The sequence below is a fragment of the Bufo bufo genome, chromosome 6 (assembly GCF_905171765.1).
Source record: "Bufo bufo chromosome 6, aBufBuf1.1, whole genome shotgun sequence".
In the NCBI taxonomy this organism is placed as follows: Eukaryota; Metazoa; Chordata; class Amphibia; order Anura; family Bufonidae; genus Bufo; species Bufo bufo.
The window spans coordinates 316,943,514-316,966,910 of NC_053394.1; the positions used below are offsets into that span (position 1 = coordinate 316,943,514).

Here is a 23,397-nt window from a genome sequence, read left to right on the forward strand (position 1 = left end):
TTCCGCATCTCCAAATTTGCGGACCCATTCAAGTGAATGGGTCCGCATCCGTGATGCGGAATGCAAACGGCCGGTGCCCCATCTATTGCGGACCCGCTGTATGCGGGCCGCAATACGGCCACGGGGAGCACGCGGTCGTGTGCAAGAGGCCTAAGGCTACCTGCAAACGGGTGCGGGTAGACTGGCAGAAATTTCACATGAAACTCCTTGAGGATTTCTGTTCATTTCCGCACCAAATCTACATATGTTCCTTGCAGAATTTTCAGCAGATCTATCTCATCCTTGCATTGCACAAAAAAAAATCACACAACAATTGACATGCTGCGGATTTAAAAATCCACACAGCAGGTCAATTTCCGCACGGAAGAAGAAAGCAGTGTACATGAGATTTTTCTAATCTCATAAACTTTCTGGTGCCTATTAGGCCTAGTTCACACTTCAGTGTTTAGTCAGTGATTTCCATCAGTGATTTCCAGCCAAAACACAGAACGAGTGCAGATCTTTCCATTTTACCTTATCAATGGAGGCTCCATTCCTGGTGTGGACTAGGTCTTACACCGTGGTTTTCCCGCATGAGAATTCGTGCATAAAAACCGCATGTAATCTACAACGTGTGCAGGCAGCCTAAAGGAATTTTTCTGTATAATGGTTTCATTGTATTCAGGCCATGAGACACACCAGACAAAATACAAATCACATTGATTTTAGTACTTAAACCGCTTTACTCCCGGACTCGTCTAATGTCCAAGATAAGTATGTGCAACTTTTCATGGTCTCTAATTTAACCATGAGATGTAGCTTTTATTATACAATACTATGAGATTAAGGCCTCATGCACACAAACGTATTCTGTTTCCGTGTCCGTTCCGTTTTTTTTGCGGATAGGATGCAGACCCATTCATTTCAATGTGCTGTCCACATCCGTATGTCCGTTCCATAGAACCGTAAAAAATAAATATATAACATGTCCTATTCTTGTCCGTTTTAGGCATTGTTACAATGGATCCGCAAAAAAAAAACAACAGATGGCATACGGATGTCAAAACACATACGGTCGTGTGCATGTAGCCTAACATAGGTTTTATTATACAATAATATAGATTTATATGTGAATATATAAAAAATATATTAGGGGCCCTGTATATGGTACAATGACTGATTAAAGTTAAAAGGGTTGTCCTATTTCATCATTACATACCTGACAGCTCCCACACCGCTGCCCTGGTTCTCCTGGCTGGGCTCTGTATACATGGTTGCAGTGGTGACATCACCTGCTGCAGCCAATCACTGGCCTCAGCAATGCACCGAAGAGGCCAGCAATTTGCTGCAGTGGTCACATGTTGTTGATGTGACATCACTGCTGCAGCAGGATAAACAGGAGAAACGGCGCAAGATGTTGGATAAGTAACAATCTATTCTTTTCTGTGGCAGATCATATGTGCTGTCAGATTTCCTCCTGAAACAGGACAACCCCTTTAACAAGGTCATATTTATAGGATAGCACAAAATTAAGACACAGCGTTCTATACACAGAATCGGGTTAATATGTATTGTTTTAAGTAAGATTGCTATATATACTGCTTGTTTCACTCCACAAGAGATCACTGGACGCCAATCACTGGACTACTCATGATCGACATTTGAAGTTCTGGGAATGTATAGGCTGCTATTTTGCTGTCCTGCCTGTTTATGATTTGCCCTATGTAATTGAAAGTCGCAAACACCCGAGGCCTAATTATGAAACTTATTTTCTTATAAAGGAAAACCTTTACATTGTAAATACTTTTCTTATCGGAAGCTATAAAAAATATCAAAGAAAACGATCTCATGGACTGCAGTTATTATGCAAGTAACACAGAATAGCAGCATGGAGAACCCAATCCACACAAAGGGGCTCTGCAGTTTTTTTCTTACTGATGATCTATCCTCTGGATAGATCATCAGCATCTGATGGGCAGGGGTCCGACACCCCGGGACCACCGCCGATCAGCTGTTTGAGAGGACAGCGGCGCTGGCAGTAGCGCCGCGGCCTTCTTGTTGTTTCCCTCAGGCCCAGTGACGTCACGACTAGTATCACTGGCCCGGGTGCGGCTAAGCCCCATTGGAGTGAATGCAGAACACCTTTAAAGGGAACCTGTCATCAACTTTCTGCTGACCCTACTGAGGACATCATACATTAGTGACAGAAATGCTGATGTCAGCGGTGTGTCACTCATGGGCTAAAAGTAAGTGGTTGCCGAGAACCAGCATCATAATCATTGCAGCCCAGGCCTTGAAAAGAGTCAAATCTACCTGAGAAGAGTCCTGGTCATACATAATCTCCTGCTCTCCTCGCCCATCTGCTGCTTATTGGCAGTTCTCTCCTAGAGAGAAGGGTAGAAGACTGATATCAGCAGGTGGGCAAGGAGAGCAGGAATAACCATGACTCTTCTCAGGTGGCCGTGACTCTTTTCCAGGCCCAGTCCGCAATGATTGTGATGTTGGTTCTCGGCAACCACTTTTAACTATTAAATGACAGACCTCTGAAATCAACTCGCCTGTCTCTACTTTATGCTGCCGTTAGTATGGGCAGCATAAAGTTGATGACAGGTTCCCTTTAAGGCTGAGCTCAGATCACGTATAGCTTTTAGTTCTTCTGATCCGTCAGAAGAATAGAAAATGTTTGAAAAAACGGATCCGTTATTTTCAGCATCAGTTATGATCAGTTTCTGTCGCTTCCGTCAGAGATCAGTTATTTTTGACGGGAGAAAAAGTGCATTAAAGCTAAACAGTGATGTGGCTCATTCAGATGAATGTAAGGGCTCCATGCCCGTGCTGTGGTCCACAATGCGCAGGCATCGGCCGCGTGCAATGCGTGCTGTGGATTCGGACCCGCTGACTTGATACGGCAATGTCCTACCTTTTGCAGTGCGGAAGCACGGATCCAAAAGCCCACGGAAGAGCTTTGTAGTGCCCCCTTACGGTCGCGTGAATGGGACCTAACTGGTACTCTACCACCGTGCTTATAGGGTACCACCTGTCCCACCAGAAGACTGTGAGTAATCCGGTCAGTAGCCTCTCCTACAAACAGTTTGGGGGAGATTTATTAAACTGGTGTAAAGGAAAATGGGCTTAGTTACCCATAGCCACCAATCAGATGCCACCTTTTAATTTCCAAGGAAGCTCTGAAAATTGTAGGGTGAAATCTGATTGGCTGCTATGGGCAAACATGCCAGTTTTTCTTTACACTAGTTTTGATTAATTCCCTCCCCTCCTTGTGTGGATTCAAATCACCATTCACACCAATGTGCACACATAAGCCACTATTCAAGATAGGGAAAAGTGTGCTAGGTCTATTCCTCTGGTGTGTGTAATGGGCACAATTTATCACTGTAGGGCTGTTTGAGGCAATTTTTCTTTAGACTGGAGTTGCTATGTGCACCTTAGCCAAATTTCTGAAGATGAGGTTCAATTTTATAAAATTTGGTGCGGTTTCACCACTATCAGTGAAAGGAAGCCAGGGGGTTGTCTAGGGTGGAGATGTGGCTTTTTTGTGACTAAAAAGTCACACATATAAATGAGACATAAAAGTAAGGGTGGGTTCACACCTGCGTTCTGGATTCCGTTATGGTTATAACGGAAAATAACGGAATCCATAAGACGGAAGGACGGATCAGTTTTTCTGCCTATAGACTTGTATTATGACGGAATGCAAAAATAGAACATGTCCTATTCTTGTCCGCAATTGCGGCCAAGAATAGGCATTTCTATGGGGGTGCCGGCCGGGTGTATTACGGACGTGTAAATTGACCCTTAGGCCTCTTTCACACGGGCGAGATTTCCGTACGGGTGCAATGCGTGAGGTGAACGCATTGCACCCGCACTGAATCCAGACCTATTCAATTCTATTGGGCTGTGCACATGAGCGGTGATTTTCACGCATCACTTGTGCGTTGCGTGAAAATCGCAGCATGCTCTACTTTGTGCGTTTTTTACGCAATGCAGGCCCCATAGAAATGAATGTGGCTGCGTGAAAATCGCAAGCATCAGCAAGCAAGTGCGGATGCGGTGCGATTTTCACGCATGGTTGCTAGGAGATAGGGGACCCGATCATTATATTATTTTCCCTTATAACATGGTTATAAGGGAAAATAATAGCATTCTTAATACAGAATGCTTAATAAACTGGGGCTGGAGGGGTTAAAAAAAATATATATATAATTTAACTCACCTTAATGCACTTGTTCACGCAGCAGGAGGAAAATAACCTGTGGTGACGTCACTGCGCTCATCACATGGTCCGTCACATGATCAATCACCATGGTGATGGATCATGTGATAGACCATGTGATGAGCGCAGTGACGTCACCACAGGTCCTTTACCCAGATCCTGAAGAAAGAAGAGAAGCCGGTGTTCTGCCAGATCTCTATACCTTGCGAAAAGTCTATACCGGAAGTGACGCGGCCGCCCCGGAAGTGACGCGGCCGCACAGGATTCAGCTCGAGGAGGGTGTGCACATCCACTTGCTTAGCAAAGAATCATTGCAGCGCCGCGATAGAAGTACTTTGTGCACCACGCGTGCGCACTTAGGGGTATAGAGATTTTCCAGCGAAAAATTACATCTCGCTACCCCTGAGTGCGCACACGCGCACAAATCATCAGGAGCAGCAGTTCATCCTTACCGCAGAGCTGAGTGCAGGATATTGGGGTACACCACAGAGCTGAGTGCTGGATATTGGGGACACCACATAGTGGAGCTGAGTGCAGGATATTGGGGTCACCACACAGCGGAGCTGAGTTCTGGATATGGAGGACACCACATAGCAGAGCTGAGTGCTGCATATTTTGGGGTCACCACATAGCAGAGCTGAATGCTGGATATTTTGGGGTCACCACATAACAGAGCTCAGTGCTGGATATTGAGGTCACAACAAAGCAGAGCTGAGTGCGGGATATTGGGGGTCACCACATAGCAGAGCTGAATGTTGTATATTTTGGGGTCACCACATAGCAGACCTGAAAGTGGAATATGGGGGGATTCCACATAGCAGGGCTAAGTGCTGGATATTAATGTCACCACATAGCAGAGCTGAGTGATGGAAATTGGGATAACCACATAGCAGGGCTGAGTGTTGGATATTTTGGGGTCACCACATAGCAGTGCTGAGTGCGGGATATTGGGGAATACCACATAGCAGAGCTGAGTGTGGGAAATTGGGGGATACCACATAGCAGAGCTGAGTGCGGGATATTGGGGTCACCACATAGCAGGGCTGAGTGTTTTATATTGGGTTCACCACATAGCAGAGCTGAGTGCTGGATATTGGGGTCACCACATAGCAGAGCTGAGTGCGGAATATTGGGGAATTCCACATAGCAGAGCTCAGTGCTGGATATTAGGGTCACCACATAGAAGAGCTAAGTGCGAAATATTTGGGGATACCACATAGCAGAGCTCAGTGCTAGATATTGGGGTCACCACATAGCAGAGCTGAGTGCAAAATATTTGGGGATACCACATAGCAGAGCTCAGTGCTGGATATTGGGGTCACCAAATAGCAGGGCTGAGTGTTGGATATTTTGGGGTCACCACATAGCAGAGCTGAGTGTGGAATATTGGGGGATACCACATAGCAGAGCTCAATGCTGGATATTATGGTCACCACATAGCAGAGCTGAGTGTGGGATATTGGGGGTCACCACATAGCAGAGCTAAGTGTTGGATATTTTGGGGTCACCACATAGCAGAGCTTAGTGCAGAATATTAGGGGATACCACATAGCAGAGCTGAGTGCTGGATATTGATGTCACCACATAGCAGAGCTGAGTGTTGGATATTGAGATCACCACATAGCAGAGCTGAGTGTTGGATATTTTGGGGTCACCACATAGCATAGCTGAGTGTGGGATATTAGGGTCACCACATAGCAGAGCTGAGTGTTTTATATTGGGGTCACCACATAGCAGAGCTCAGTGCTAAATATTAGGGTCACCACATAGCAGAGCTGAGTGCTAGATATTGGGGGATACCACATAGCAGAGCAGAGTGTTGGATATTTTGGGGTCACCACATAGCAGAGCTGAGTGCGGGATATTGGGGGTCACCACATAGCAGAGCTGAGTGCGGAATATTGGGGTCACCACATAGCAGAGCTGAGTGCAGAATATTGGGGAATACCACATAGCAGAGCTGAGTTTTGGGTATTTTGGGGTCACCACATAGCAGAGCTGAGTGCGGGAAATTAAGGGATACCCCATAGCAGAGCTGAGTGTGGGACATTAGGGGGCACCACATAGCAGAGATGAGTGTGGGATATTGGTGTCACCACATAGCAGAGCTCAGTGCTGGATATTGGGGTCACCACATAGCAGAGATGAGTGTTGGATAATGGGGGATACCACATAGCAGAGCAGAGTGTTGGATATTTTGAGGTCACCACATAGCAGAGCTGAGTGCGGGATATTGGGGTCACCACATAGCAGAGCTGAGTGCGGAATATTGGGGAATACCACATAGCAGAGCTCAGTGCTGGATATTGGGGTCACCACATAGCAGAGCTGAGTGTGAGATATTGGGGGTCACCACATAGCAGAGCTGAGTGTTGGATATTTTGGGGTCACCACATAGCAGAGCTGAGTGCAGAATATTGGGGGATGCCACATAGCAGAGCTTAATGCTGGATATTGGGGTCACCACAATGCAGATCTGAGTGCAGAATATTGGGGGAAACTACATAGCAGAGCTGAGTATTTTATATTGGAGTCACCACATAGCAGGGCTGAGTGTTGGATATTGGGGTCACAACATAGCAGAGCTGAGTGTTGGATATTGAAGTCACCACATAGCAGAGCTGAGTGCTGGATATTGGGGTTACCACATAGCAGAGCTGAGTGTGGAATATTGGGGGATACCACATAGCAGAGCTCAGTGCTGGATATTGGGGTCACCACATAGCAGAGCTCAGTGCGGAATATTTGGGGATACCACATAGCAGAGCTCAGTGCTGGATATTCGGGTCACCCCATAGCAGAGCTGAGTGTTGGATATTAGGAGTCACCACATAGCAGAGCTGAGTGTTGGATATTTTGGGATCATCACATAGCAGAGCTAAGTGCGGAATATTGGGGGATACCACATAGCAGAGCTAAGTGTTGGATATTTTGGGGTCACCACATAGCAGAGTGCGGAATATTTGGGTATACCACATAGCAGAGCTTAGTGCTGGATATTGGGGTAACCACATAGCAGAGCTGAATGTTGGATATTTTGGTGTCACCACATAGCAAAGCTGAGTGCGGAATATCGTGGGATACTACATAGCAGAGCATAGTGTTGGATTTTGGGGTCCTCACATAGCAGAGCTAAGTATTAGATATTGGGGTCACCACATAGCAGAGCTCAGTGCTGGATATTGGGGTCACCACATAGCAGAGCTTAGTGTTGGATATTGGGGGATACAACATAGCAGAGCAGAGTGTTGGATATTTTGGGGTCACCATATAGAAGAGCTGAGTGCGGAATATTGGGGGATTCCACATAGCAGATCTAAGTGTTGGATATTTTGGGGTCACCACATAGCAGTGCTGAGTGCTGGATATTAGGGTCACCACATAGCAGAGCTGAGTGCGGAATATTGGGAGTCACCACATAGCAGAGCTGAGTGTTGGATATTTTGGGTTCACCACATAGCAGAGCTGAGTGCGGAATATTGGGGGATACCACATAGCAGAGCTGAGTGTTGGATATTTTGGGGTCACCACATAGCAGAGCTGAGTGCGGAATATTTGGGGATTCCACATAACAGAGCTGAGTGCTGGATATTGGGTTCACCACATAGCAGAGCTGAGTGTTGGATATTTTGGGGTCACCACATAGCAGAGATGAGTGTGGAATATTGGGGGATACCACATAGCAGAGCTTAGTGTTGGATATTTTAGGGTCACCATATAGCAGAGCTGAGTGCGGGATATTGGTGGATACCACATAGCAGAGCTCAATGCTGGATATTGGGGTAACCACATAGCAGAGTGCGGATAATTGGGGGATACCACATAGCAGAGCTGAGTGTTGGATATTGGGGTCACCACATAGCAGAGCTAAGTGTTTAATATTGGGGTCACAACATAGCAGAGCTGAGTGTTGGATATTGGGGTCACCACATAGCAGAGCTGAGTGCTGGATATTGGGGTTACCACATAGCAGAGCTGAGTGTGGAATATTGGGGGATACCACATAGCAGAGCTCAGTGCTGGATATTAGGGTCACCACATAGCAGAGCTGAGTGTTGGATATTTTGGTGTCATCACATATCAAAGCTGAGTGCGGAATATTGGGGGATCCCACATAGCAGAGCTGAGTGCTGGATATTGGGGTCACCACATAGCAGAGTTGAGTGTTGAATATTGGGGAAAACCACATAGCAGAGCTTAGTGTTGGATATTTTAGGGTCACCATATAGCAGAGCTGAGTGCAGGATATTGGTGGATACCACATAGCAGAGCTCAGTGCTGGATATTGGGGTCACCACATAGCAGAGCTGAGTGTTGGATATTGGGGGTCACTACATAGCAGAGCTGAGTGTTGGATATTTTGGGGTCATCACATAGCAGAGCTTTGTGCTGGATATTGGGGTGACCACATAGCAGAGCTGAGTGTTGGATATTTTGGTGTCATCACATATCAAAGCTGAGTGCGGAATATTGGGGGATCCCACATAGCAGAGCTGAGTGCTGGATATTGGGGTCACCACATAGCAGAGTTGAGTGTTGAATATTGGGGAAAACCACATAGCAGAGCATAGTGTTGGATATTTTAGGGTCACCATATAGCAGAGCTGAGTGCGGGATATTGGTGGATACCACATAGCAGAGCTCAGTGCTGGATATTTGGGTCACCACATAGAAGAGCTGAGTGCGGGTTATTGGGGGAGTGCGGAATATTGGGGATACCACATAGCAGAGCTTAGTGTTGGATATTGGGGTCACCACATAGCAGAGCTGAGTGTTAGATATTGGGGTCCCACTAGTGTCGAGCGTAAATATTCGAATAATTTGCGAATATTTCGAATATAGCACTATAAATTTGCTATTTCGAATATTATTATTATTTTTATTTTTTTATTGTTATATTTCTTTCTTTCTGGCTGCTCCAGTCAGTGCCTGTTGCCGCTTCTGCCGACTTCCGTGCTCATGGAGCGTCCCCATCACCATGGGAACGCCTCCATACTAAAATGTAATGTCGGATGTGAGAATTAAGTTAAAATCGCAATGCGATTAATATAACTTGAAGTAATCGCATTGCGATTTCATCTTAGACCTGGTTTATTATGGTTGGCTTGGAAGAATTAGCGAAGATGACGAATATGACGAATGTATTCGTCATATTCCTCAAAATGAAGATAATAAAGTATTCTCCATCTTCGTTTTAGCTCCATATTCGTCAACTTTGCTAATTCTAGCAATCAAATAGGAAAGTTGACTATAGAGACAGCTGTGTTTAATTCACTATGCGATTATATTAGTTAGCTTTTTTTATAAATAGAATAATTATAATAATTATCAAGTATTATAATTATTTTATTTATAAAAAAAAAGCTAAGTAATATTATCGCATAGCGAATTAAAAACTTAGCTGTCTCTAGTCAACTTTCCTATTTGATTGCTAGAATTAGCGAAGTTGACGAATATGGAGCTAAAACGAAGATGGAGAATACTTCGTTATCTTCGTTTTGAGGAATATGACGAATACATTCGTCATATTCGTCATCTTCGCTAATTCTACCAAGCCAACCATAATAAACCAGGTCTAAGTTGAAATCGCAATGCGATTACTTCAAGTTATATTAATTGAATTGCGATTTCAACTTAGAGCTGTGTTTCTAATGGGTCAGCTTGCTAGAATTAACGAAGTTAACAAATATGGAATATAGCAGTGCTAAGTTTAAATCGCAATTCGATTAATATAACTTGAAGTAATCGCATTGCGATTTCAACTTAGACCTAGCTGTCTCTAGTCAACTTTCCTATTTGATTGATAGAATTAGCGAAGTTGACGAATATGGAGCTAAAACGAAGATGGAGAATACTTCGTTATCTTCGTTTTGAGGAATATGACAAATACATTCGTCATATTCGTCATCTTCGTTAATTCTAGATATCAAACCAATAGGAAAGTTACCTTAAGTTAAAATCGCAATAAGCGATTATTTAAAACGCATATTAATCGCGATAACCAGAATAATGACGAATATTCGATTTTGACGAATATGAGACGAATATTCAAGCGAATATTCGCGAATTTTGTTGAAATCGAATATGGCACCTCCCGATCATCACTAGTCACCACATAGCAGAGCTGAGTGCTGGATATTGGGGTCACCACATAGCAGAGCTGAGTGTTGGATATTAAGGGATACCACATAGCAGAGCTGAGTGTTGGATATTTTGGGGTCACCACATAGCAGAGCTGAGTGCGGGATATTGTGGGATAGCACATAGCAGAGCTCAGTGCTGGATATTCGGGTCACCACATAGCAGAGCTGAGTGCGGAATATTGGGGAATACCACATAGCAGAGCTCAGTGCTGGATATTAGGGTCACAACATAGCAGAGCTAAATGCGGGATATTTGGGGTCACCACATAGCAGAGCTGAGTGTTGGATATTTTGGGGTCACCACATAGCAGAGCTGAGTGCGGAATAATGGGGGATACCACATAGCAGAGCTGAGTGTTAGATATTTTGGGATCACCACATAGAAGAGCTGAGTGCGGAATATTGGGGGATTCCACATGGCAGAGCTGAGTGCTGGATATTGGGGTCACCACATAGCAGAGCTGAGTGTTGGATATTGGGGTCCCCACATAGCAGAGCTGAGTGCGGAATATTGGGGGTCACAACATAGCAGAGCTGAGTGTTGGATATTTTGGGGTCACCACATAGCAGAGCTGAGTGTGGAATATTGGGGGATACCACATAGCAGAGCTGAGTGTTGGATATTTTGGGGTCACCACATAGCAGAGCTGAGTGCAGAATATTGGGGGATTCCACATAGCAGAGCTGAATGCTAGATATTGGTGTATCCCGCAGAGCCGAGTGTTGGATATTGGGGTCACCACATAGCAGAGCTGAGTGTTGGATATTTTGGGGTTACCACATAGCAGAGCTGAGTGCGGGATATTGAGGGATACCACATAGCAGGGCTGAGTGCGGGATATTGAAGTCACCACACAGCAGAGCTGAGTGTTGGATATTTTGGGGTCACCACATAGCAGAGCTGAGTGCTGGATATTGGGGTCACCACATAGCAGAGCTGAGTGCAGAATATTGGGGGATACCACATAGCATAGCTTAGTGCTTTTCACATTTTTTTTGCCTTTTTTCAAAATATTTTTTTTTTTTGTCTGTTAGGTTTAAGGTAAGTACGTGAACACCCATGCCCCCACACACGCGCACACCAAATAAAGATTTCCACGCACGCACGCACACACACACACACTCCCCTATGGTCCGCTGGACGTTTTTGGCCGAGGAGGCATACGCCAAGTTTGCCTCCAAGTCCGAGAGCCCCAGTGAGGATGAGGATGACCCCACTTTCCTTTTGTCATCCGCATCCTCCTCATCATCTAGTGATGATGATGAGTCCCCAAGGTGGTGGAGACGCCACCAGGCGGAGCAAGGGGACCGCCATGCTAGGGACCCTGTGGCCCACACTAGTACGAGAAGCAATGGGGCTCCTACTAGTTTTCCGGCCCACCAGTTAAGTCCACCGGAGCCCCCTACCAGTGAACTTGCATGGTGTACCCCAGAGCATTTTGAGCCTGCGATTCCTGATTTTGTTTGCCAACCAGGAATCCAGATTCCCACAGTGGACTTCACGGAATATGACTATTTTAGTCTTTTTTTCAGTGACCACTTTGTAAATCTGATGGTGGAGCAAACGAACCTGTTCGCCCAACAGTTCGTTGCTCAACACCCGGGCTCCCTTTTGGCTAGTGCCGGTGGCTGGACTACGGTCAGTGCAGTCGAGATGAGGATGTTTTGGGGCCTTGTGTTACAAATGGTCCTAATCAGAAAACCTAGTCTCAGGCATTACTGGAGTGGGGACGTCCTCTACCAGACCCCACTTTACAGTACAGCCATGACACGCTCCCGGTTTGAGGCCATCCGAAAATGCCTGCATTATGCAGATAATGCAGCATGTTCCTCCCAAGGTGATCCTGCCTATGACCGCCTGTACAAAATCAGGCCGGTCATCGATCACTTTGGGGCCACATTTGTGGAGGCCTATGTACCTGAAAGGGAGGTTGCGGTTGATGAGTCTCTCATTGCTTTCAAGGGGAGACTCATTTTCCGCCAGTATGTTCCCTCTAAGCGGGCGAGATATGGTGTGAAGCTGTACAAACTTTGTGAGAGTACCTCAGGTACACTTACAAGTTTCGTGTGTACGAGGGGCGAGATTCCCGTATTGAACCCCCAGAATGTCCCCCCACTCTGGGTGTTAGCGGGAAACTTGTGTGGGACCTTATGCACCCACTGCTAGATAAAGGTTACCACTTGTACGTGGATAACTTTTATACTAGTATCCCCTTGTTCCAGTCCCTCGCCGCCAGATCTACGTCCGCTTGTGGAATCGTGCGGAAAAATCAACGCGGCCTCCCTACCCACCCCCTCCAGGTACCTATCCCCAGGGGTGAGACCCGTGCCCTTACCAGTGGAAACCTGTAGCTGGTCAGATATAAGGACAAGAGGGATGTTCTTGTCAGGGCCGCCATCAGGGGGGTACAGCCGATACCCCAGTAAGGGGCCCGGCCAGTTCTAAATTTAATATATTTTTTTATATTTTTTTGTGTCAGCAGGGGGGCAATTGATTATTCCTTGCCCCGTTGCCCGACCCTCCCCCCGCTGCGCTGATTCGGCCGTATTATTATACCTAGTAGCTGTGTAGTAGTACAACCTAACCTGCGGACGGTATTCCGGCTGCATTCCCCTTTAAAAGGTTCTGGAGCTGCTGCGCAGAGGAACGTGGCTGCGCAGCGGCAGGTGACGTCAGACGCTGTGCCTGTAGCCTGTCACTGCCTGCTGCTGCCTCACGCCGGGACGCCGCCGGCATTCAGATTAGCGCGGCGGGAACTTCTGTTCTGGCCTCTGGCTGACTGGCTAGCCTGGGAGAGAGAGGGACGGACTGCCTGGCCCTGGAATAATCAAATCTGGAAAAAATAATTTGTGGAGGTAACTAAGTTGTGGAAGCCTGCCAAGCTGCCCTAGTGCCCTCGCCCCTCCTCCATCACACACATGATCTTGGACTTGGATGGACCCCCCTAATGATTTATTAGGTGGGTCCATTAGGTTAGGTTATTACTTTTACTTGCCTTGTTTCCATAAGGCAAGGGGGCTGGGTGGGCTGGCAAGGGAGGGGTTAATAACAATAAGTGATGGAGGATCATGGCCCTGTGGGATATAATCCAGAAAACAGCTTTGCATTTTACCCCCGAGCAACATTATCGAGCAACATTATCCAGGGCCATGATGATCCTCCATGATCCATCACTTATTGTTATTAACCCCTCCCTTGCCAGCCCACCCAGCCCCATTTAGCTGTGTGTTCTGCTTTGAATTTTTTTTTTAGGCCCTGAAGGGGTTAATTAAGTGTTGGAGGGGGTGGGGGTGTTATTATTGTGCATATTGTGTTTGGGATCCATTTAACAAGTTTGACCAGTTGGGTTTGAGAGTGGTTGAGTGTCATCCACAGATCCCCCATAAAAATGTGTCATCCACAGATCCCCCATAAAAATGTGTCATCCACAGATCCCCCTATAACAGTGTGTCATCCACACATCCCCCCCATAACATTGTGTCATCCACAGATCCCCCCCATAACAGTGTGTCATCCACAGATCCCCCATAACAGTGTGTCATCCACAGATCCCCCCCATAACAGTGTGTCATCCACAGATCCCCCATAACAGTGTGTCATCCACAGATCCCCCCATAAGTGTGTCATCCACAGATCCCCCCATAAGTGTGTCATCCACAGATCCCCCATAACAGTGTGTCATCCACAGATCCCCCATAACAGTGTGTCATCCACAGATCCATCCCATAACAGTGTCACAGTGTGTCATCCACAGATCCTCCCATAACAGTGTGTCATCCACAGATCCATCCCATAACAGTGTCATAGTGTGTCATCCACAGATCCCCCCATAACAGTGTGTCATCCACAGATCCCCCCCATAAGTGTGTCATCCACAGATTTCCCCATAAGTGTGTCATCCACAGATCCCCCATAACAGTGTGTCATCCACAGATCCCCCATAACAGTGTGTCATCCACAGATCCATCCCATAACAGTGTCACAGTGTGTCATCCACAGATCCCCCCATAACAGTGTGTCATCCACAGATCCATCCCATAACAGTGTCACAGTGTGTCATCCACAGATCCCCCCCATAAGTGTGTCATCCACAGATCCCCCCATAAGTGTGTCATCCACAGATCCCCCATAACAGTGTGTCATCCACAGATCTCCCATAACAGTGTGCCATCCACAGATCCCCCATAACAGTGTGTCATCCACAGATCCCCCATAACAGTGTGTCCTCAACAGATCCCCCATAACAGTGTGTCCTCCACAGATCCCCCATAACAGTGCGCCTGCGCACTGAGGAAGAGAGAGAAAGGAGGGGAAAGAATCCTCAAAAGCAAGCACAACAGACGACTGAATAGCTTCTTTTGTAAGTAAATTGCTTTATTATAAATGCAGTTTAACCACCTCAGCCCCTATAGCTTAAACACCCTTAAAGACCAGGCCACTTTTTACACTTCTGACCTACACTACTTTCACCGTTTATTGCTCGGTCATGCAACTTACCACCCAAATAAATTTTACCTCCTTTTCTTCTCACTAATAGAGCTTTCATTTGGTGGTATTTCATTGCTGCTGACATTTTTACTTTGTTATTAATCGAAATTTAAAGAGGACCTTTCACCTATTCTTACTCTATGAACTAAGTATACAGCCATGTGGAGCGGCGCCCGGGGATCTCACTGCACTTACTATTATCCCCAGGCGCCGCTCCGTTCTCCTGCTATGCCCTCCGGTATCTCCGTTCCCTAAGTTATGGTAGGCGGAGTCTGCCCTAGCGCTGGCCAATCGCATTGCAGAGCTCACAGCCTGGGAGAAAATAACCTCACAGGCTGTGAGCTCTGCGCTGCGATTGGCCAGCGCTAGGGCAGACTCCGCCTACCATAACTTAGGGACTGGTATCTCCGCCTACTATAACTTAGGGAACGGAGATACCGGAGGGCATAGCGGCAGAACGGAGCGGCGCCCGGGGATAATAGTAAGTGCAGTGAGATCCCCGGGCGCCGCTCCACATGGCTGTATACTTAGTTCATAGGGTAAGAATAGGTGAAAGGTCCTCTTTAACGATTTTTTTGCAAAAAAATGAAATTTTTCACTTTCAGTTGTAAAATTTTGCAAAATAAACGAGATCCATATATAAATTTTGCTCTAAATTTATTGTTCTACATGTCTTTGATAAAAAAAAAAATGGTATAAAAATGTGAATTTCCGCTTTTTGAAGCAGCTCTGACTTTCTGAACACCTGTCATGTTTCCTGAGGTTCTACAATGGCCAGACAGTACAAACACCCCACAAATGACCCCATTTCGGAAAGTAGACACCCTAAGGTATTTGCTGATGGGCATAGTGAGTTCATAGAACTTTTTATTTTTTGTCACAAGTTAGCGGAAAATGATGATTTTTTTTTTTTCTTACAAAGTCTCATATTCCACTAACTTGTGACAAAAAATAAAAAGTTCTATGAACTCACTATGCCCATCAGCGAATACCTTGGGGTGTCTTCTTTTCAAAATGGGGTCACTTGTGGGGTAGTTATACTGCCCTGGCATTCTAGGGGCCCAAATGTGTGGTAAGGAGTTTGAAATCAAATTCTGTAAAAAATGGCTGGTGAAATCTGAAAGGTGCTCTTTGGAATGTGGGCCCCTTTGCCCACCTAGGCTGCAAAAAAGTGTCACACATGTGGTATCTCCGTAATCAGGAGAAGTTGGGGAATGTGTTTTGGGGTGTCATTTTACATATACCCATGCTGGGTGAGAGAAATATCTTGGCAAAAGACAACTTTTCCCATTTTTTTATACAAAGTTGGCATTTGACCAAGATATTTATCTCACCCAGCATGGGTATATGTAAAATGACACCCCAAAACACATTCCCCAACTTCTCCTGATTACGGAGATACCACATGTGTGACACTTTTTTGCAGCCTAGGTGGGCAAAGGGGCCCACATTCCAAAGAGCACCTTTCGGATTTCACCGGCCATTTTTTACAGAATTTGATTTCAAAGTACTTACCACACATTTGGGCCCCTAGAATGCCAGGGCAGTATAACTACCCCACAAGTGACCCCATTTTGGAAAGAAGACACCCCAAGGTATTCAATGAGGGGCATGGCGAGTTCCTAGAATTATTTTTTTTTTGGCACAAGTTAGCGGAAATTGATTTTTTTTTTGTTTTTTCGCACAAAGTCTCCCTTTCCGCTAACTTGGGACAAAAATTTCAATCTTTCATGGACTCAATATGCCCCTCAGCAAATACCTTGGGGTGTCTTCTTTCCAAAATGGGGTCATTTGTGGGGTGTTTGTACTGCCCTGGCATTTGAGGGTCTCCGCAATCATTACATGTATGCCCAGCATTAGGAGTTTCTGCTATTCTCCTTATATTGAGCATACGGGTAATGAGATTTTTTTTTTCCGTTCAGCCTCTGGGCTGAAAGAAAAAATGAACGGCACAGATTTCTTCATTCGCATCGATCAATGTGGATGAAAAAAAACTCTGCCAAAAAAAAAAATGGAGGGGAAAGGCGTCTGCCAGGACATAGGAGCTCCGCCCAACATCCATACCCACTTAGCTCGTATGCCCTGGCAAACCAGATTTCTCCATTCACATCAATCGATGTGAATGAATAAATCATTGCCGGGATTTTTTATTTTTTTTTATATACAAAGTGTTTGCCAAAGTATATGAACACCGCCGCCTCCTCAGCTCATATGCCTCGGCAAACGTATCTTTTACTGCAGAGGAGAAATCTCGTCTTGCAGCGCCGCATACACCGACTTGCGTGTAATCTGACAGCAGCGCAATGCTTCTGTCAGAATGCACATCAGTGCTGCAGCTAGTCGATCGGTTGGTCCACCTAGAAGGTAAAAAAACCAAACAAAAAAGAAAAAACCAGGCCGCAACGCAATAAATTTATTAACTTTATAATAACTTTTGAACATAACATATGAACTTTATTGAACTGAACGTTAACTTTTATACTTACCGGTGATTTTTTTTATTTTATTTTTTTTTACCTTTATAGAACAAACCTCTCCTTCCCCATGGGACAATGTGCAAAGCGCAAATCGCCCAAAAGATGTGGCGAAGTACGTTATGCACTTTATCCCAGGTGAAAGGAGAGGTTTGCAGCAGCTGTGAGTAAAAGGGCCCTAATAGCCCTGTGTACCTGTCCTGTAAGATGCAATCCCTATGCTAAGTGTACCTGTGTGTGGTACTTCCGGAAACACTCTCTTAAGCATTGGGCAGGGTGGTCAGGACAGTCAGGACAGAAATAGCGGGTGTCACGCCTTATTCCACTCCTGCTACAGACACGACATTTTTTTCGGGGTGGCGGTTGGGTTGAGGTACCAGGAATGCCACTGGGGAAATGTCGCTCGTGTAGACGGCTAACTACACTGGTGGTTGGGGCCACGGAACCTCCTGGATACAGGAGGTTCTCGATGATCTCTTCCTGGAATTTGAGGAAGGATCGTGTTCTCCAAGCCTTACTGTAGAGAACAAAACTATTATACAGAGCCAATTGAAATAAATATACAGACACCTTCTTATACCAGCGTCTGGTGCGTCGGGAAACTAAATAGGGAGCCAACATCTGGTCATTGAAGTCCACCCCTCCCATGAGCGCATTATAGTCGTGGACTGAGAGGGGCTTTTCAATGACATGGGTTGCCCTTTCAATTTGGATTGTCGTGTCTGCGTGAATGGAGGAGAGCATGTAAACGTCACGCTTGTCTCTCCATTTCACCGCGAGCAGTTCTTCGTTACACAAGGCAGCCCTCTCCCCCCTTGCAAGACGGGTGGTAACGAGCCGTTGGGGGAAGCCCGCACGACTAGTTCGCGCGGTGCCACAGGCGCCAATCCATTCTAGAAACAAATGCCTAAAGAGGGCCACACTTGTGTAAAAATTGTCCACATAAGATGGTACCCCTTGCCGAATAAGGGTGACACCAAGTCCCAGACTGTCTTCCCACTGCTCCCCAGGTAGTCAGGGCAACCGACCGGCTCCAGGGTCTGATCTTTTCCCTCATAGACACGAAATTTGTGGGTATAGCCTGTGGCCCTTTCACAGAGCTTATACAATTTGACCCCATACCGGGCACGCTTGCTTGGGATGTATTGTTTGAAGCCAAGGCGCCCGGTAAAATGTATTAGGGACTCGTTTACGCAGATGTTTTGCTCGGGGGTATACAAATCTGCAAATTTCTGGTTGAAATGGTCTATGAGGGGCCGAATTTTGTGGAGCCGGTCAAAAGCTGGGTGGCCTCTGGGACGGGAGGTGGTGTTGTCGCTAAAATGCAGGAAACGCAGGATGGTCTCAAATCGTGTCCTGGACATAGCAGCAGAGAACATGGGCATGTGATGAATTGGGTTCGTGGACCAATATGACCGCAATTCATGCTTTTTAGTTAGACCCATGTTGAGGAGAAGGCCCAGAAAAATTTTAAGTTCGGAAACTTGGACTGGTTTCCACCGGAAAGGCTGGGCATAATAGCTTCCCAGGTTGGCGGTTATAAATTGTGTGGCATACCGGTTTGTTTCTGCCACGACTAAGTCCAAGAGCTCCGCAGTCAAGAACAGCTCAAAAAATCCCAGGGCCGTACTGATCTGAGCCGTCTCAACCCGAACTCCAGACTGGGCGGTGAAAGGGGGAACTAATGGTGCGGCTGAAGTTGGTGACTGCCAATCAGGGTTTGCCAGCACCTCAGGGACTCTAGGGGGTCTACGGGCCCGTCTTTGCGGTGGCTGCGACGGGGTAACTACTGCACGTGCCACCATACCAGCTTCAACTGCCCTTCTGGTGCTCGCTACTTCACCATGTTGTACGGCAGTGCTGGTACTAGGTCCAGGAAGGGCTGCGCTGCTGGTGTATGCCTCACCACGTGATCCGACAGCGCCAGCCCCACTCTGCTGCTCTTGAAGCGGATCCTGCGCAACCTGTGGTCTAGCGACACGGGGCCAGGTACGCCTGGTTCTATCAGGGACCTCCACCTCCTCGTCCGAACTTTGGGTCAGAGAGCCCGTGCTTTCTACAGGTTCATATTCTTACCCGCTAGATTCGTCAGATGAGGGTTCCCATTTCTCATCCGACTGGGTCAGAATCCTGTAGGCCTCTTCAGAAGAATACCCCCTGTTTGACATTTGGGCAACTAAATTTAGGGGTATTCCCTGAGACTACCCAAGAAAAAAAGCAAGCCTGTCTTACAAAGGGGAGGCTAGCGAAGTACCGGAGGCCGCTGCGGTTGATAAAAAATATCAAAACTGATTTTTTTATCGCCGCAGTGCGTGTAAAGTGAATGTGCAGTGATCAAAAAAAAAATTTTTTTTGTCACTGCGGTGGGGCGGGCGTGGGTGAACGCACGTGTGGGCGACCGATCAGGCCTGATCGGGCAAACACTGCGTTTTGGGTGGAGGGCGAGCTAAGGTGACACTAATACAATTATAGATCTGACCGTGATCAGTTTTGATCACTTACAGATACTATAAAAGTACAAATGCTGATTAGCGATACGCTAAACAGCGAATAAGTGAGTGCGGTGCGGTGGGCTGGGCGCTAACTGATCCCTAAACTACCTAACCAAGGGGCCTAAACTAATCCTAAAACCTAACAGCCAATACTAGTGAAAAAAAAAGTGACAGTTTACACTGATCACTTTTTGTCTTTCACTAAGTGATTGACAGGGGGCGATCAAGGGGTTAATTTGGATGATGGGGGTGATGGAAGGTGATCTGGGGCTAAGGACAGTGTTTGGTGGGTACTCACAGTTCAGTCTGCTCCTCTGCTGGATCCAACCGACGAAAAGGACCAGCAGAGGAGCAGAGAAGCCATATAACAGATCATATTTACTAATATGATCTGTTATATGGCTTGTGATTCGATTTTTTAAAAATCAGCAACCTGCCAGCAACGATCATTGGCTGGCAGGTTGCTGATGCAATACCCCTCGAACTTTTGCCGGCCCGCGATGCGCATGCGCGGGCCGGCTGTGACCGAAATCTCGCGTCTCGCGAGAGGACGCGCCGGCGCGTCCAGGCGGAGTGAATCAACCACCTCCAGGACGCGTCGCTGCGTTCGGCGGTCCGGAGGTGGTTAATGTCTGTTTTTGTCTTTTATTATATTCTGTCTTTTGCTTAAAGGGACAGTAAAAAAGTTATTTTTTTTAGTTATGTATGATGCTTTTTGATAATAAATAAATGTAAATGTAGTGCCAGTGGTGCTATAATGTGGCATCCCTGCATACTGCAATACTCTTGTATTTATATATCTTATTTATATATACTTATTTAGTTTTTTCAGTAGTATGATTAAGGGTTCTTTCACACCTGCGTTCTTTTCTTCCGGCATAGAGTTCCGTCGTCGGGGCTCTATGCCGGAAGAATCCTGACCAGGATTATCCTAATGCATTCTGAATGGAGAGAAATCCGTTCAGGATGCATCAGGATGTCTTCAGTTCCGGTACGGAACATTTTTTGGCCGGAGAAAATACCGCAGCATGCTGCTCTTTTTGCTCCGGCCAAAAATCCTGAAGACTTGCCGCAAGGCCGGATCCGGAATTAATGCCCATTGAAAGGCATTGATCCGGATCCGGCCTTAAGCTAAACGTCGTTTTGGCGCATTGCCGGACCCGACATTTAGCTTTTTCAGAGTGGTTACCATGGCTGCCGGGACGCTAAAGTCCTGGCAGCCATGGTAAAGTGTAGCGGGGAGCGGGGGAGCAGTATACTTACCGTCCGTGCGGCTCCCCGGGCGCTCCAGAGTGACGTCAGGGCGCCCCAAGCGCATGGATCACGTGATCACATGGATCACGTCATTCATGCGCATGGGGCGCTCTGACGTCATTCTGGAGCGCCCCAGGACCCGCACGGACTGTAAGTATACTGCTCCCCCGCTCCCCGCTCCTACTATGGCAACCAGGACTTTAATAGCGTCCTGGGTGCCATAGTAACACTGAACGCATTTTGAAGACGGCTCCGTCTTCAAATGCTTTCAGTACACTTGCGTTTTTCCGGATCCGGCGGGCACCTCCGGCAACGGAAGTGCACGCCGGATCCCAAGAACGCAAGTGTGAAAGAGGCCTAAGTGGTGAAAATTATTAGTGCCCCCCACCTTTTTGACTGTGGTATCTTATGTGCCCCCTCTATATATTGTTACTAGAGTTGCTACTGACCTGACTGACTGATTGCAATTTGTACTCAGTGCAGTCAATCGATCAGTCACACTCACACACACTGACATCATACACTTTCATGCAGCACCCGGTCATACCTCTGGGTCTGTCCACTGAGGTACGTCCACTGCGCTATGATGTCACTCATTACCTTACCTCAGTAGCGCTGTGGCGGAGCTCGGAAGAGGAGCAAGGCAAAAGGATCAGTCTGCTGGCTACAGAGGAGTAGAGCAGCGCCCGGAAAGAAGAGCATGCCCTTCTGGGGGACATTTGCTGAGAGAGACCTACAACGACTATATGCGGGCAACTATTAACAAAGGGGCCTACCCAAACTATGGGGCCTCTATAAAGTTTGGGTAGGCCCCTCTGTTAATAGTTGCCCCCATATAGTTTCGGTAGGACCCTCTGTTAATAGTTGCCCCTATAATGTTTGGGTAGGACCCTCTGTCAATAGTTGCCCAACCCCATATAGTTTAAGTAGGACCCTCCATTAATAGTTGCCCCTATAGTTTGTGTAGGACCCGCTCTGTTAATAGTTTCACAAAGCGGGCACTATTACTGTGTGGGGCAATACACATGGGGAGTTTGTAAAGAGGTGGACATTATTGTGCTGAAGAAAAGAGCCTAAAATGTTTATCTGATAGGTTTTGTGGAGACAGAAGAAATCTGGGAGAAATCTTCATGGAGGTCTGAGCCGAATAGTGAAGAAAAGAAAAAGTGGACAACTCTCATTACAGAAGACACCCCCTGTGATTCGTTTAGAGACGACATCTCCTGTGAGTCTTTAAACAAAACTATACTGTAATAATTTGTACGGTCTGCAGAGCACTTGTGTACAGTGGTATATACCACTTTATGGTCACTGTATTGGGGGAATATAGGAATTTGTATTAACATAGAACGTAATGACTTCATTAAGAAACTGACAGCTGGTCACCTTTACTAACCGGATGGTACATTTTAATAGTGCGTGCAACCCTGATGCTAACAATATATAGGCTTCTGGGCTGGCTGGCACTCAAATAGATGGACTTACATTTACTGCTTTGTCTTGTAAAATATGAAGCATTTATTGGACATATATATGTAATAACATAAAATCTTGAACTTTAATAGAACTGATAGTACTTGTGAGTAACCACTCCTAGGGGTCACTGTAATGCTTCCAGTGATGAGTCCCCACTTCTGTGTGGTTTCTTCAAGCGCTCCTTTATAGTAAACTTGTGTAAGTTTTATTATTCATGTTCAATTGAATACACATGCATGCGCGTTTATCCAAAAGTTTTGCAATGTCAGCACATCTATATACGGTATATCCTTCACACCACCAATTTTACTCAGGCTCAGGTGTGAAGGATATATATAGATGTGCTGACATTGCAAAACTTTTGGATAAACGCGCATGCATGTGTATTCAATTGAACATGAATAATAAAACAAGACAATAGGGTGTGTGTGTCTGCTGGAGAGAGCACCTTTGTCATGATTGTAGCTAAGGTTGAGCCACTGGCACAACGATTCATTCCGATTCTAACAATGCATTGGGCGTTCTTAGCCCTGAGTGAACTGGTATGCCCGTCTAGATGGTGTGTGGGTGTACCAGTGCACTCGGGGCTAGGGAACGCAAGAAGATCATTTACAAATTTGGATTGAGAGCAGTATCTCTGGAACAGCGCAACGGATCAAGGTTTTCAATGTTGTATTGCTAATCGGTGTCCTGTTTTGTTTTTCTAAATCTGGTCACCCTGTATATGGTAGATATACACTCACCTAAAGAATTATTAGGAACACCTGTTCTATTTCTCATTAATGCAATTATCTAGTCAACCAATCACATGGCAGTTGCTTCAATGCATTTAGGGTTGTGGTCCTGGTCAAGACAATCT

The 23,397-nt window shown here is 46.2% G+C and overlaps 1 long non-coding RNA gene across 1 annotated transcript; it reads left to right on the forward strand.

Annotated features, from left to right (window-relative positions):
- The first annotated feature begins 395 nt into the window (after positions 1-395).
- Positions 396-16,013, forward strand: LOC121004031. The gene is made up of 3 exons (XR_005779648.1): positions 396-908; positions 3,501-3,503; positions 16,003-16,013. It is a non-coding gene; the product is annotated as an uncharacterized LOC121004031 (long non-coding RNA).
- Positions 16,014-23,397: the final 7,384 nt, after the last annotated feature.